At 33.5% G+C, this 11,165-nt stretch overlaps 1 non-coding gene across 1 annotated transcript; it reads left to right on the top strand.

Moving 5' to 3' along the window:
• The first annotated feature begins 1,021 nt into the window (after nt 1-1,021).
• TRNAA-AGC (transfer RNA alanine (anticodon AGC)) lies at nt 1,022-1,097 on the top strand. The gene has a single exon. It is a non-coding gene; the product is annotated as a tRNA-Ala (tRNA).
• Nucleotides 1,098-11,165: the final 10,068 nt, after the last annotated feature.

The following is an 11,165-nucleotide window of genomic DNA, read 5'->3' on the forward strand; positions in this document are numbered from 1 at the left end:
AATGAATCAGTCGGGATTTGTGAAAGGAGAAGGGGTCAGAGGGAAAAATTTTTATGTAAGGATCACTAATTTGGAAAAATTATGGGTAAAAATAGATTCAAAACATTAAGTAGGGAAGTTGGAATTGAGAACTTTGAGGCACTTGAAGGACCACTGACTTTAAAAGTGAGCAAAATGAATTTATTGTGGGATAAAGAGTAAGAAGATGAACTATTGAAATAATTTAAGATGATCATGGACATTTACCTACTTAAGAGAATGGCCCATTTTTTAAAACACCATTTTTCAGGTGTCAACTTTTATTTATATTCTTGCCATGTCACTGATCTACCAAGAGATCTTTCTTTATATAAGGTCAAAGAGATGTTTCACAGGGGTATTGTGGGAATCATGTCTGAAAAATATTTACCTACATTTAAAGATCTGAACTTACTTCTAAAACATTTAGTGTTACTAATTGTTCTATGGCTAGCTACAATTCTCAGTATACATAGCTTTGGTTTTCTTCCTGAATATGATTTTAAGTAACTGAGGAAACTACAGTGAAACAAAAGGAACACATAAAATATTTAGGAACTGTAGAGAAAGAGATTCTGACTAATTCTGAGTAACAAAACATTTCTTTTTTATATATAAGGTCATTTACATAATTCTCCTATAGATTCTGGTATTCACTTTGAAGTTTTAATTCCTCCTCTTTAGACTGGCTTTGGAAGTTTCTGAGTATTCGGCTGTTAATAAGGTAGGGGTGTGTATATGTACTCATGTTTGTGTTCCTTGTAATTAGATATAATTTTCTCCAGAGAACTGTTCAAGAAATTTCCAATTTTACTCCCAAATTTATTTTTGTTTTTCTCTTGTTCCTATTTTTGGAAGAAGTAAAAGAAAGTGATCAGTGCTGATCAAGGTGATGATGTTGGACAGAGAAGAATTATTTTGTTTATATCTTTCATCTCTATATTAAAATGTCTGGGATATACTATCAAGGTTGAGGAATCTTAAAGATTTAAGAATAGGATTAGCCCTGGCCGGTTGGCTCAGCGGTAGAGCGTCGGCCTAGCGTGCGGAAGACCCGGGTTCGATTCCCGGCCAGGGCACATAGGAGAAGCGCCCATTTGCTTCTCCACCCCTCCGCCGCGCCTTCCTCTCTGTCTCTCTCTTCCCCTCCCGCAGCCGAGGCTCCATTGGAGCAAAGATGGCCCGGGCGCTGGGGATGGCTCTGTGGCCTCTGCCTCAGGCGCTAGAGTTGCTCTGGTCGCAATATGGCGACGCCCAGGATGGGCAGAGCATCGCCCCCTGGTGGGCAGAGCATCGCCCCATGGTGGGCGTGCCGGGTGGATCCTGGTCGGGCGCATGAGGGAGTCTGTCTGACTGTCTCTCCCTGTTTCCAGCTTCAGAAAAAAAAAAAAATAAGAATAGGATTAGTTTATTTCCTTCTCATCTTTCAGGGTTTAGCTTAGGTGTTATCTCCTCTGAGAAGCAGTAGGCAAATTCCCAAGTCTGAGTTGAGTGCCATCTCCAATGATGCTCCCAGCATTCATTGCTTCCCTCTTCACACAAGATTCCAAAGGATGAGCTCATCTCAGAAGCAGAGTCTGTACTTGCCTCATCATTGTTTCTCTATAGCACATCAGAGGAATTGCCAAAGTAGTCAATAAATACATTTTGAACAAAAAATAAATGAGGTTCTCTTTTTGGAGAACAGAATCATCATTGGAGGCAATGATTATATCATGTCTCCAAAGTTATTCCAAGGCCTGCTAGTCTAGGTTTAAACAACATTTTTTTTCTTTTTTCTTTTTTTTTTTTTTTAGAAAAGGAGAAGGGGAAAAGGAAGATGACTCTGCGTAGAACATTTAACTATTTCAAGTCAAATGTTCCTTTTTTTTTTAATTTTTCTTCATTATTCTGAAACTACTCAGAATGAGCTTGTTGGAATGGGCTCCCTTCTTATTTGTAACACATACTGAATAGACATTTGGCATGGCTTCATAGTAATCAGTTTTATCTGGGAAATTTGCAGATTTCATCTTCCTTGGCTCTTCTTAGTTTTCAATTTAGTGCCATGAATTTTAGGCCATTATAAAAGTTACAGTTTTAGGGTGAAACTTTGAGTTGATTGCCATTCTAAGATAAAATTAAATTGATTAGGTATTTTAAAGCTGTTAAGTGTAACCCATACATAATAGTCATGAGAGAATAACATTCAACCTTGAATAAGAGCTTTGTTAAGCTGCAGCCTGAAGGTTGTTTGATTTTTTTCCCTGTCAGGATTTTGTAAGAAGCAGGAGACAGTGTCCTGCCTAGAACAATCTGACCTATCTGGCAGAAATCTTTTTATGGCTATGGATGTGGAGAAACAAAGTGAGGAGTGAAAAGAAAAATAAAAAAGAGATGTAACTTAAATAAAAGGCACTAGGTAGAGTGAGGAGAGGGCAATATTAATAAAACAAATGGCAAGAAAATTAACAGCTGCTACTGTGCTCTTACAGATAAGGCATACATACAGAGAAATGAACAACTGCCCCACCCCACCACCACCACATTTGTATCTATCACCTAAGCCTAGAGTATTTGGAAAGAGACAGAATTGTATATAGCTGGTATTTCAATAATGAAAAAATTGATGAGTTTAGCATAAACAATATGGTGGGTCAAAAAACTCAGGATATCACAATGTAATATAATTTCATATGGGACGACACAGTGCCTGTCCCATTGTCAGCTGTTTAAGAAGTATTCATTTCAATAGCCTTGAATTTTTTTCCTTTTTCTTGAATTTATTGAGGTAACACTGATTGATAAAATTATACAGGTTCAATATTCTTGAATTCTGAATATGATATACAAAGTCAACAAGACAGGTAATAACAAAATGTTGGAGAGGCTGTGGAGAAAAAGGAACCCTTGTTTACTGCTGGTGGGAATGTAACTGATCCAGCCATTATGGAAGACAGTATGATGGTACTTCAAAAAATTAAGAGTAGAATTACCATATGACCCAGTAATCTCTTTACAGAGTATCTACCAAAAAAACTCAAAACCATTAGTATGCAAAGACACATGCACCCCCATGTTCATCGCAGCATTATTCACAGTGGAAAAGGCATGGAAACAACCAAAGTGTCCCTCGATAGAGGACTGAATAAAGAAGATGTGGTACATATACACTATGGAATACTACTCAGCCATAGGAAATGACAATATATTACCATTTACAACAACATGGATGGACCTTGAGAACATTACTCTAAGTGAAAGAAAAAGCTAAGAACTATATGATTTCACACATAAGTGGGATATGAAACTGGCACCCATGGACATAGATAAAACTGAAGTGGTTATTAGGGAGAGGGGGTGGGGGAAGGAGAGTAAGGGGGAACAAATATATGGTGACAGAAAATAGGTTGACTTTGGGTGATGGGCACACAATGCAATCAACAGATCTAATGCCATGGAGATGTTCACCTGAAACCTATGTACTTTTATTGACCAATGTCACCCCATTAAATTTATTTTCTAAATTTAAAAAAAGAAAAATAGAAGAACTAGTTGCAGGATCAAGACCAGAACCTGAATGAATAAAGAGATGATCACAATTGCTGTTCCTTCAGGCTTTACCAGTACCCTGGAAATAAATGAAAGATAAGTGAGTTGAGACTTGAAAAACTCTAAAGTTCATATTTAAATAATCAAATTGATATTTTAATTTAATTTATAATTATGTTTAGACTATCATATTTTACTTTTTGCAATTAATTCAATTTTTTATGCTTATCAAGTCTCTAGTTAAACCATTTCTTCTGGAATTGTGAAAAAAAGAAATAGATGACATTCATTGGCATGGACAGTACTAACAGAGCATCCCCAGGGACTGGCCCTGACTGATAACCAGATCAGAGTCTTCATTCTCTAACAGTGCTTGTTATATTTTGAGAACACAGTAAATATTTAGCGACTGAACTAGTTGGTAGCCAGATAAGTGATCTCTTATGTGAACATCACTTGTACCCACTTATGATGGCATAGATATTTATATAACTTTTCTACTTTATATGAAAAACTATTTTTTCTTTAAAATTCTATGTTATAAGCTACACCTTAAGTACTGACTTTGTTTTTATAGCTAAAATAATCACTTAGAGAACCAGATAAATCAATTATTTCCTCTGAAACAATTATTTAATCTTTTTAACAACTGCCCAGCTGTCACACAGTTTTAAACTAAACACAACCACTGCTAATTCAGTCACATTGCACCAAATAATTTTTTTCTGAAATTACTGAATCAGTGTTTTTTCAAATATGTAACCTCTTAGGATTTTCCTGTTTAAACTTAGACTTAAATTACAAATAACATACAAAATGTTATAAAACCAAGGCAAATCATAGAACAAGTGAATGTATTCACAACTTTCATGAACAAGTGTCACTTGTTCTCTGAGGGTTCCACTTCTAGGTTCTCTTAAGTTGAATTAAACAAAGAATTCTAATTTAAGCAAAATTTTTGCACTCATTGGCATTTTATAGCAGGGGTAGTCAACCTTTTTATACCTACTGCCCACTTTTGTATTTCTGTTAGTAGTAAAATTTTCTAACCACCCACCGGTTCCACAGTAATGGTGATTTATAAAGTAGGAAAGTAACTTTACTTTATAAAATTAATAAAGCAAAGTTACAGCAAGTTAAAGCATATCATAATAATTACTTACCAAGTACTTTATGTTGGATTTTTGTTAAGTTTGGCAGAATAAATCTTTATAAAACAACTTACTATAGTTAAATCTATCTTTTTATTTATACTTTGGTTGCTCCGCTACCACCCACCATGAAAGCTGGAACACCCACTAGTGGGCGGTAAGGATCAGGTGACTACCACTATTTTATAGGCTATTCAGGAAAACTAATTAGCTTTAAATCAGATTATCTGTAAATCACTTTTCTATTTCTGGTTCTTATTTATTAATGGCTCTAGGCCATTTAGGAAAAATTATGCTTTTGACTAAAAGTTTGAATTGATGAATCTTTACAATGACCCTTTTGTCAATGGATTTTCCCGCCTAATGCACTGCAATGGATTTGGAAAAAGTAAATTGCGAAAACGATTTTGACACAGCCTATTGTAAAATAGGGTCAACTGAATGAAAATGAAGTTAATTTAATAAGAGCAAACAGATTTAATAAAAACAATATATAAGAAAAACAGTTAGAAGGTAATGGAAGACAATTGGACTTTGGGTGATGGGAATGCAGCATAATCAAATGTCAAAATAACCTAGAGATGTTTTCTCTGAACATATGTATCCTGTTTTATCAATGTCTCCCCATTAAAATTAATGAAAAAAAATTAAAAAAATAAATAAAACATTTTTCAGACTTAAATATAAAAAAAGCCCAATATATATTTTAAAAACCATATTTATACAGATAATATTTTTCTGTAAATTTCTCTCCCTTTGCTCCTTTCAGATTCATCACCATGTGTGTCTGCAAACTGTGAACAATTAATTTGTGTGTTTCCCTCTAGAGGGAAATATTACCAAATATTAGCAAATATTACCATTCTACTAATAGCTGTACAATAACTTGACATGCCTATAGTTTCTTTTTTTTTTTTTTTTTTTTGAGGGGGGGAAGCTAATAATGAGACTGTAAACTCACAGGAGTGAAGAAATTAAGGAATTAGTCCAAAATCATAATGAATATCAGAGTGATTGTTATCACTGTATTCACAAGTTCTTGGCTCCTATACACAAAGCTTATCTCTGCATTTTTTCCCTTGGTCTCCATTTTCCACTCCCCTAATTCTTTTCCTGCCATTCTTCATGCTACCTAGATTTCCTCAAACAATTTCCCATTTTAATTTGCTGATACAAATGCCTCTTGTTTCAAAATTCAATATATATTCCCTTGAAAAACTATTCTGATTAAATAAAATTTAAGACATAGATGATTGTCTTTATTACTAGGAATAAGAGCCGTTATTTCTTTCCTCTTCACTAGCAAACCCACACATTACTTCAGCCACCTTGTTCTTCTCCTTCATGACACAGGGGAAGAGGTGTTCACACACAAAGGGTTATTTCCTGCATCTCTGCTCCTGCCTAGTTCTAAAGTATTTTCTTCACTGGTATTCTCAACGTTTGTTTACAAATCTGATCAATTCTTTTTTTTTTCTTTTTTTTTTTTACCATCCTAAAAACAGCAAGAAAAACTCCCTCAGTTCTATTTTCCCCTAAACCATTTTCTGCTTTAGCTGTTTTCTTTTCACTCCTGGAAGTAGAAAAAGTCTTTGAAACTTATTGTCTCTCCTTCCTCACCTATTTGCTCTTCAACTAATTGAAATCTAGTCTATTAGAGTCTTGTTACTTGACTGAAATTACTTTCATAGAAATAATCAAGATGTGGTAGTTATTTAATCCATTGGCCTCATTAAATATTCATTCTATTTTATCCTCTGGAACATAGCATTGTTGACCACATTCTCCCTTAACCTTTTCTCCGCTGGCTTCATATAAGACTATTTTCTTTGGTTCTCTGCTTAAAGAATGAGTCCCCAACCCTACCCTTTCTTTCATAGTTTATGTCTCTTCTATTAGCACTTTCAAATGGCTTGCAACAGCATAAGATACAATTTCTGCTAAATATATAATTTCTGACTCAACCTCTCTTCTGAATTTCATCTATATTTTCAACTGTTTATTACTCATATTCTCTTCAACATTATCAGTCTGTCAATAGCATGTCCAAGACAGAGGTTTTTATCTATGTCCTGAAATCTGCTTTTCTTCTTTGATTCACTATCTCAGCTAATGTTCATCAAACTCAAATCCAGGAGAATCTTTAGACTTGGAGTCAGAAGCCTCACTGTTTGTTTGTTTGTTTGTTTGTATGTTTGTTTAATCCCTTCATTTTTTTCTATATAATTCCTCAATAAACCCTCCTCTCTAACAGCTGTTAGTCTGTATCTTAGTCTGTGTCTATTTTGTCTGATAGTTTTTTTTGTTCATTAGATTCCACATTTAAGTGACATCATATGGTATTTGTCTTTCTCTGACTGGCATTTTTCATTTAGCATAATAATCTCCAGGTCCATTATGCTGTCGCAAAAAGTAGGAGTTTCTTCATTTTTATAGCTGAGTAGTATACCATTGCGTAAATGGACCACATCTTTATCTCATCATCTACGGATGAGTACTTGGGCTGCTGCCCTCCTCCAAAAAAGCTTCATAGACAAAGACAAGAGCATGATGATAGAGGAAAAGGGCAGCCTGAGAGGTAAAAGAGGGAAAAATGTGATAAATGGTGATGGTAGGAGACATGACTTTGGATGGTGAACACACAATGGAATATACAGATGATGTATTATAGAATTGTACATCTGAAACCTGTATAATTTTATTAACCAATGTCACCCCAATAAATTCAATAAAATTTTTTAAAAATGAAGTGTTTTGGTCAAGTCCTAGATCAGGATCAGATCAGTTTTATGATTGTGCATGCGTTTCTTCACCAGAGTCTTCAGTTTCTCACTGGCAAAATAGTAATGATAATACTTTCCAGAGTTTAAAAAACAAATAAATGAACATTAAAATGCCTGACTTATAGCCATCACTCAATAAATGTTAGCTCCCTTTACTTTCTACATTGATTTTTTCCTATTGAAGGAGGAAATGACCAAACAATAACTAAAACAAACAGGTAAATTTATTGGAGATTTATTAGTTAGATAAGAACTAAATAAAATCTTCTAGTATGGATGTACTACCATTTATTCAACCAATTCTTTGTTGTTAGACAGTCATGCTGTCTCTGAATGAGGGAGTGATGATGGCAAGGCAATTTCCCTTAGTAAAGCAGACATTTGGACAAGGCCTGAGAAGAAATTAACAGGTTTCTGGGGAAGCATGGATTTCAGAATTTGGAAGACTTTCAGCAGTAGGAGTAGGTTGAAGTCAGCAATAGAAGAAGCATAGCTCCTTGTGTCAGATTAATTGGGTGACTTTCAAAAAGTTTATTCACAGAAGGAAGTTGCCATTTTTTGATTAATGATTTTAACATTATTCACTATGATGGCCTTAGAACAACTAATTTTGTCCTAGGACAGTGGAATATCTGTTTTTGTTTTTCTCTTTCCTCTTTTCTTCACCCTGCCTCTGATCAACTTTCAATTGCTTAACAGTCTTGCTCTTTCAATTTCTGGTGTTCTTTAACACTGCCTTCAATTTCTGTATCCATTGCTGGTGCCCTAATTCATGTTTTTTATCACCTTTTAACTACACTCTGATAATGGTTTCTGAATATCCTTACCTAATTCTCTCTGCACCCAGTCCACAGTTCTAATCCGTTTTTTACACTGATGCCAGAGTTAGCCACTTAAACATAGGTAAGTCTGATAATGTCATCATTCTAATTAAAATTTTTTAATTATTTCTCTAAGTTTACAGCATTGTTTCTCAATATCAGCAGCACCTGAGTATTAGCATGCAGGTTCCTGGGTCCCAGGTTAGATTCTAGGAACCTGAGCTATAATAAGCATGTTTAGGATATTACAATGTATACTAAAGTTTGAGAACTACTCTCCTGTAGGCTACAATTCACATTCCTTAACAAAAGAAACCATAATGAACTGGCTTGGCAACTTCATATTTTGACACTCGCCACATACCCTGTGTTGTAGTCACTGGGCTGCTAGATACTTCTCAAATATACACAGAAAATCCTCTTCTCTTGTCTGTCGATTTTTATCATTCATCCCGAAATACTGGTTGACTTTCTAAACACCTGTTAAACCTTGCAGGCTATCTTTTCCCAAGATAATTAATTATACCTCATAGATGTTCCTATGCTTACTGTATTCTTTGTAATTGCAGTAGGTAGAATTAATTGCCTCCTTTTCCCTTTGGCGGACTGAGTTTGTTCAGAGTAAATATCAAGTCTTTTCCATTTGTGCATGATCACTACCTAGCACACTGCAAATCATATAATACATATATGTAGGCCATATATTTGCTGAGTTGTATTTTTTATTGACACTTACATGACTTGCAGAAGAAGGAGATTTTAGTTGACTACCTATGTTCTTAGTTGAAACTAAGTCCAGTTATATTCATTCATGACGAACCAACTGTATTATATTCTTAGCTTTTCTTGGGAATAAAAATTAACTTAAACCTAAACATTTTTTTTTTTTAGCAGAAAGTTGTTGTGTTCTAGATTGTTTATTGGGTTGAAAGTTTTAGGATTGTTCCAGAAGATTAATAAATTCCTTTTTAACCCATGTTGGAATGGCCTATAAAGAGCCCAAGGTACTGCCCATTCCCATGTTTTTATTTTGTTTTCTTAATTACAAAATAATACATGCTTATGTTAAACACAGAAACAATCCAAGATGTATGATGTAAAAACAATAATTTGCATATAATATCTATTCTGACTCCCACCATCATCAAATCCTTGTTTTTTCTGTGAAGTAACGAATATTTATAGCCAGATATGCATTTCTACAGCTTTGCTCTATGTTTACACATAAATATATATAAAATATATACAACATATATATACATTCTTATATATATTCTTGTATACAAAGCTACAAGAATAGGTTTAAAAATATAGCTATATTTGTTTGTTTGTTGTGAATGGAATTGTATTATACAAACTGAAATGTACTTTTCTTGTTTAATAGTACATTGATTGTGATTATTCCTCTAGTCAACAGGTAGTGATTTAACTTGTTTTTTAAAGATTTAGATAAAAAGTCATAGGTGTTTGTACTGCCATTTGTCCAACTATTCTCCTGTTAGACAGTCATCACACCATTTTCCCCTCACTATGCACAAGGATTCAATTATCATCCTAGTCTATATATGTACTATTGGTTATATTCATATAGAACAAATTACCATAAGTTAAATAATTTGATCACAGGATCCTATATTTTTAGTTTTATTAACCAGATTATGTAAAAAATGTTACACATCTTAAATATGTTGCCACTTGGATTTTCTCTTTTGTGGATTATATGCTACTTTCCTTTTCCTACTTTCATATTGACTTGTTCTTTTACAAACAATAATTTTTAGGAGCTCTTTTATATTAACCTTTTGGCTCTTAGATATGTTACTAATATATGTCTCTTTATTTCTTGTTTATCTTCTTTCTTTGATTTATAATATCTTTACACTAAAAACATTTAATAGTGTACATGTTTAATTATGTCTGTACAGTCTTTTCTGGATTTTTATTTTTTTAATTTTTATTCCAAATTTCTCCCCAACTCCCAATTAATGAATAATCTTCTTTAAAAAAATATTTTAGTTTTATTTTTATATTTAGTTTTGGCTTCCTCCAGATGAATGGCCAATTAAATCAATAGTATTATGTAAATTATTCTTTTTCCAATAAGTTGAAATGTAACTTGCATCATATATTAAGTTGTATATACTTGAGGAAAAAAGTTTGGGGAAGGAAGGCAGTTCCCTCAGTGTCCATTATAAAAGGAAATAGATATGACAAATGTAAATATATAGGGAGGATGTGAATAATTGACAAGGTGGGAGGGAAATTGGCTATCATTATAATTCCTTTAAAATTTATTTGCCTCTTTATATTTTCTATTTTTTTCTAAACTATAGCATTTTAATTGTAGTTATGAAAGAGGAAGTGACTGAAAATAATCTTTATAAAAGGTTTATGATATGACCAAGTCCTTTAATTTTTTAATAATTTTTCTTTTACAGAAAGAAATATATTCTAAATTTGTTGAGATTTTTTGAGACAGCAAGTGACTGCCACCAAAAGGTTATCATGATATTTTTTAATTAAAATAAACATATTTAATACATCCCTTTACAGTAAGGTGATGAGTGAGAATGTACCTTCTTTTCAAAAGCCTCATACTAATGACAGATAATTTCAGTATTGTTCTATTACACCATTTTGTTGCTCAAAATGTCTGTTTCCCCCTCTATCTTGTAGACTTATGCATTTCTTTAGGTCAGGGAAATTTCTTCTATTATGTCTTTAATCTTCACTTTTTGTTGTTGTTCTAGCCTTTGGAACTCTGATTTTTTAAACGCTTGAGTCTCTTAGATTTGTCCTCCAAGTCTTTTACTTTTTCTTTATGGTTTTTATCTATTTGTATTTTTGCTCTGCAAGTGAGA

The sequence above is a fragment of the Saccopteryx leptura genome, chromosome 8 (assembly GCF_036850995.1).
Source record: "Saccopteryx leptura isolate mSacLep1 chromosome 8, mSacLep1_pri_phased_curated, whole genome shotgun sequence".
Lineage (NCBI taxonomy): Eukaryota > Metazoa > Chordata > Mammalia > Chiroptera > Emballonuridae > Saccopteryx > Saccopteryx leptura.